General features: G+C 50.2%; 1 pseudogene; it reads right to left on the bottom strand.

Moving 5' to 3' along the window:
* On the bottom strand, positions 1 to 4,093 carry LOC124078561 (semaphorin-4C-like; annotated as a pseudogene).
* Positions 4,094 to 6,149: the final 2,056 nt, after the last annotated feature.

Raw genomic sequence — 6,149 nt, forward strand, 5'->3', positions numbered from 1 at the left:
TCAAGAAGGCAGGGGCTGGCCTGGGATGCCAGAAGGTGCAGATAGGGACCCACCTCCAAGCTGGCCCCAGTGTGTCCAGGCACAATCTTGAGGGGACCATCCAATTACAAGTATCCAACAGGATCTCAAAATTACTCATCTGTTTCTGGGCTGGAAAGGGGACTGATGTGTTGTTTGAGCAGATCCAGGGGTTACACCAGGGTCCTCTCTGCTGCCTTGATATTTTTTTTCCAGATTTTCCTGAAGCCACTGGCACAGCAACCAAACCAGAAGAACCAGTGACAGCAGGCACAGAGCCCCCAGGGTAACCACAGCCAGCCACATCAGCCACAGGTATTCCATGGGGGCCTGAACCTCCAGGTCACTGAGGGGCCCACTATCACAGCCAAAAGCTACCCCTCAACAACTAGCCATGTCCCCTGCTCCTCTGAAAAGCAGTTGTAGGCCCCAGCATAATGATATTGGCCAGCCATCACCACTAGGGCTTGGAGACGGGCATCATAGTGGATGGAGCCTGGCTGGTCTGCAGGTAGGTCCTGGCCTTCAAAGATCCAGCGGGCATAGGCCAACTTGGAGGAGAGGTGACAGGGCAGTACCGAGTCTGTGCCCACTACCATTGTGGTGTTTTTCAGCATTCGCCTGACTGTAGCAACAGAGGGGGAAGGTAGCAGAGTCAGTGCAATTGACCAAGGGCCAGGGAGATGTGATGTGGAAAATCCACCTGAGGACCACAGCCCATCTGGAGGGGAGGGGGCCACAAAAAAGCACACCTTTCTTAGTGCCATGAAGGTCACAAAAGCCTATGGTGTCTGAGATCCCCATGTTCTGAACAAGCAGAGATCTGGCAGAGGAAATGGGTATCAGAAGCTTGGTTCCAACCACCGTATCCACCCACCTTCCTGGTCCCAGCCCTTGCAGAACCTAGCTCACCCAGAGTGGCTGGCCATAGACAAACAGTGACTAGTGTTGATGCTCCAGGCACAGTAGGAGTCCCTCGCAAGGACACAGTCTGCACATATGTGGTACTTCACAGAGTCTGCCAGGGGCAGCTGGACCAGCTAGGAGCAGGAGCCAGCAAAGAGCAGCTTCTGTGGGAGAAGAGGAGTGAGAGGGTTGGTAGGGCCACATGCATCCCAGGGATGCTCAGACTCCAAGGAGCACAAGCAGGAGAGGTGCCCACATGAGGAAGAGGCAGAAGACAGCGCTGCAAAGGAAGGTGCAAGTCTCAAGGAAACAGGGAGGCTATGCACACAGAAGGCATGAAACATTTTCCTCCAGTGCCCTTGGCTCTCACAATAGCACCAGCGTAGCATAAGGTGTTCTCCGTTTGAATGGTAACTGCCAATCTGAATGTTTACACAACCCCATATTCTTTCTGCCACTACTCCATGTGCTGGGAAACAATTTTAAGTGATAATAGCTGCAAAAGGCAAACAAATCATCGCCCAGAGGATACTGCAAATGTGTATGAAGGTTAAGGAAAAAGACAACACTTCAGGGGACATGGTGGGGTGTCAGAGGGTCAGGCCCAAAGCACCACTGGGGACTAGGCAGAAACCAACCCTGGGAGGGCACCATAAACTTGTCAAAGCCGGGGAAGTCTGGTGAGAATGGAGAGTATCCGAGAGGAGGCTGTAAGCAGAGTCCTGGACCCACATAGAGGTGTCTAAATAAAACATGAGTTTTCTCCAGGACTAATTCTGGGAATGCAGCCCTGCAGGGACCAAGGTATACATAATGCTCCTGTGGAGTGCCAAACCTGTCAGCACACACCCTGACTTCCCAGGCTTGCCCTGAGCTGACTTAGGTGTGCTGAACTGGCAAACCATGCCAGCCTGATTTGGGGATGGTGGAGTGGGTGCAATGGCAGTGCATGAAGTCTAATTAGCTACCTTGCTTGGTGACAGCACAAGGCTTTCCACAGTTTCCTTATCAAACACTTGCAGTTCCTTGATCAGGTGGACCCAAGGCCTCAGGATCACAGCCTTGAGCAGCCAGCCATCTCCTGGAGAAGTCTGGATAAGGGGATGTCAATGACAGGGAATGAGGCTCTTGGGTGTCTCCCAGCCCCAGACACACCCAAGAGCTTACCTACCTGTGCCAATGAACAGCACTGTATAGGTGGCTTCATCAAATCCTGTAAACTGCTCGGCCACCAGGTGGGTGAAGTTGGTGTTCTTCATGAGCAGGGGCTGGCCCCATGAAGGCTCCACCTGCTCGTCCATCAGTGGGTGCTTCTTGATGAAGATGAGGGTTCTGTTAGCCAGCTCCAGAGAGCTGGTGTGACCATGGTGATGGTGCCACTTGTTGATGCACTGGTAGGGGTAAGGTTATGGACAGAGGAGCTATCAGCAGGTGGGAGGCCACTGGAACTGACAGGGAACACTTCCTGCCCAGAGGACTCACTGGGCCTGGCTGGAGGCTGGGTCCTGGGTCAGTGTAGTGACCCCACTTCTGCACTTCCTCAAAGCACTCCTTGTAGGGACCTTGGAACACCCACTGGATCTCTTCCAACTGGTACTCACAGACTGCAGAAAGGTCCACATTACCCCTGTTGCAATGAGAGAGGGATCTCAAGGGTCAGGTCCAGTGTACACCTTAACATCTCACCCCAGCTCCAGAGATTGCAGGAAGGCAGGGATCAGCACAAAATGCTCATGGGCAGAAGAATATACCAGCAGCCAGATCTAAGGTGCCACCAGGCAGGGCCTTGCCTTCTTTCTCCAGGGGCCTTTAAAAGGGTCAAGTACTCAGTGTTCCAGACACTGACCACCTGGTTGTCCCTATAGTACAGCATGGCTCAGGCCCTCCCACCCACATACTGCCCTTGACCTGAACACCTGCTCATCCCCACCCCAGAATTCCTGGCCAACTCACCATCGCATATGAAATACACCAAAGAAGGTGGTCTTGTGCCAGGAGGCACCCTGCACGGTGTGCACAGCCTGCAGCTGGTTGAAATAGAGCTGCTTGTCGGGCACTGAGTACCCCAGCTGTGACTTCAGGAATGTGGTCCACTTCTTCTGCAGTGTGCATGCACCAGCTATGTCACTCTGGCAGATATCAAGGGGATGCAGTGGGTCAGCCACTGCCCAGCCCACAGGGTTCCCAGGGCTCATGCTGGGGGCTCAATACCTTGCAGACACGGGCAACTTGGGCCACCAGCTGCTTGGTACATCAGTCATATTCAACCACCCTCTCACTGAAGAAGTACACCTTGTTGTCATCCCCTGTGATGCTCCCCACACTCTCAGGGACATAGGCAGAGGCAATGAAGTGGGGCCCTGCGGCAAGGCAAGGAGGGTCAGTCATGAGGTGACAAGGACCTCACAGGTTTCCCACCCTGAGCTTCCCCAGTCCTTCTCCCTGCTCACTGTTGAGCCATAAGGCCTTGTACTCTGCCTTCATGGGGTGATAGGGCCCCATGTTCCGGAGGATGACAGGCTGGGTGCCCAGGAAGTTATTGAGGGTGGCTGAGTACAACTCACCATCTGTGGGAAATGGAAGGACAGTCAGGCCATAAACAATGTGTAGACACCCCAGAGTGTGTCAAGTTCCAAGGGATTCACCCAAAACAGGCACAGCCACTCACCTACAAGAAGGCCAGTGTGGCCCTTAGCTGGGTCATAGGGACACTTCCCCTTCCTGTCATCAAAATCTTCATGCTCCAAAGTGAAGGTGAGCATGTACTAGGGGCAGAGGGAGCCAGTCATGCAGATGAGCATGAGGGCAGGACCCCATACTGGAGGCCAGGGTGGCAGGCAGCCAGGGTGGGGCAGCACTCAGAATGTAGGTGCACTTGGGCTGAAAGGCATAGGTACCACAGACATACAGGTGGGAGGTGTTGTAAGGCTGCAGGAAGGAGATGAAGTTGAAGCACTCCATCTTGGGGATAAAGGGGTCAGTCAGTGAGACCCCTAGGTGAGGGCCACTAGTGCCAAGGCTAAAGAGAGGTCTACCCTCACATGACAGTACTCCACGGAACAGTGCCCTGTGAGGCACAGGAGGCCAGCAGTGCCTGAGCATCCACCTGGTTGCTCTTCCCTTTCTCAGTACACTCAATCTTCTTCTCAGCTGGTGCCTCCCAGAAGATCTAGTGGACAAGAAATGGTAATGTCATATGTACATGCAGATAAGGATGATACCCTGTGGGAAATCTTGATCCTCATCCTCTGGAAGCTTCTTTCAATAGAGGACAGAAGCCCCTAGCTACCAGCAAGGAGCCCTGACACTTGTCTTCCAAGTCATTCAGGAGGCTGAGACAGAAGTATTGCAAATTCAAGGCCAGCCCTTGCAATGTAGTAAGAACTTGTATGTAAATAAAGTTTGAAAAGGGACTGGGAATGCAGCTCATAACGTGTCCCTGTGTTTATGCTCAAGTACATGGGTATGTTTGGGGGGAGTCCCATACTACCTCATCATGGCATAATCCAGTAAGTGCCATAGAAGAGAAGAGAGAGATTGCTGATCCTGATGGGAGGTGGGAAGGCCTGGGGGCACACTATTTGATGAGATACCATGTGGTTTAACTGGTTCAAATTGTGGTTGCATTCCAAGCTTTCTGAGGAATCTCCATACTGCTTTCCAGAGTGGCTGTACCCATCCAAATTGATTTATTCTAAGCAAGTGTCTTCCCATGTCCTTTAAGTTTAGAGGCATGGTGTTCTATTTCCAAGGATGTCATGCCACTGTTTAAAATTATTGTTGAAACTCCAAATATGTGTAGCTTTTCATCCACCCTTCCCACATACAAGTAAATGAATATCACAGTATCTCACTGGATCTCCAGTGCCCATATGTGTTTGCAGCTGATGGCAAGGTTGAAGTTTTGTGGCAGAGATCAGACAGCACAGGCTCAGAATGTTTCTCTCCTCCTCATTTCTGATCCTTTTATCATTGGAGATGGAGCCCAGAAGCCTGCTTGAATCCTTAGGTAGTGTGACCCTAGAATATTGGTGGCATTATTTCTCCTCTCCATTAGGCACCAATAGCAAAAAAGCAAATTGGGAGCACACTTACAGCATCTGCAGTAAGTCTGAAGTTTGTGTGCATCTGTTGGGCTGCAGTGATGAGATGAATCCTCTTTGTTAATATGTGACTTGCAACTTGAAGACTCCCCAGTCTCTGGATTATAAAGCAGGTTGCTCTGTGGGCAGCCTTTCAGCCAGAGAACACGTGGAACAGAGCAAGGGCTAATCCTGGGAATGCAAAGAGCACACTGGGATTTTTTTTCCTTTCCCTTTTGGTGGTGACTTTAGGTAACAGCTGCATCAAAACCTGGCTGATTCCATAAAGCCTTGTAAGTAAGGGCTGCTAGAAATGAGAGCACACTGAAGTATGTCAGCAAAAGAAAAACAAGGGGCTGCTCTTGTAACATGAACTCTAGTACCTTGACCCCTCCCCTAAAAAATATAGTTCCCAGTCAGGTGTGGTTGTGCATACCTCTAATCCTAGTGGCTCTAAAGGCTGAGGCAAGAGGATTGCAAGTTCAAAGCCAGCCTCAGCAAAAGCAAGGTCCTAAGCAGCTCAGTGAGACCCTGTTTCTAAATAAAATATGAAAAAGGGCTAGGGATGTGGGTCAGTGGTTAAGTGTCCCTGGGTTCAATCCCCTGTAAAGGGGGGATTTTTTGTGTATGCTAATTATATAGAATAATGGGTTTGTTGTGGTATATTTGAAAGTGCATATACCACAACTATGGCATAGACAAAGGGGTCAGAGGGAGAGAGGAAGGGGTGCAAGGGGAGGGTACCCTGAATGAAATATATCAATCAGACTATCATGAATCCTATAAAGAAAGAAACTTTCAAGCCTGCCACAGAACTAAGACTCTATCACCAACAGATAGAGCTGGGGGGTGGGTTATGTCATGTCCCTTTGGCTTGGAAACAAATATTTATTAACACATTTTCAGAACCTAACACATAAATTGAGACTGAAATAGAAGACAGGAACTTATTGTACTTGATCATGACCTGTTGGCATATTACTTAAGATCTATTGATTCCCTTCTTCTATAATTCCATAGTCATGAAGAAAATTGGAATCATTTTGTTAAAAGCTAGAATGCTAGGTAGTGCTTGCCCTGGAAAAAAATGTACCAGAAGTTTGTGCCTCAAAGGAGTGGAGTGGAGTTACAGCTACAAACCTG

Source organism: Marmota monax, unplaced genomic scaffold (assembly GCF_021218885.2).
Source record: "Marmota monax isolate L192 unplaced genomic scaffold, Marmota_monax_Labrador192_F-V1.1 WCK01_AAM20220418_F8-fsc02337, whole genome shotgun sequence".
NCBI classification, from domain to species: Eukaryota; Metazoa; Chordata; class Mammalia; order Rodentia; family Sciuridae; genus Marmota; species Marmota monax.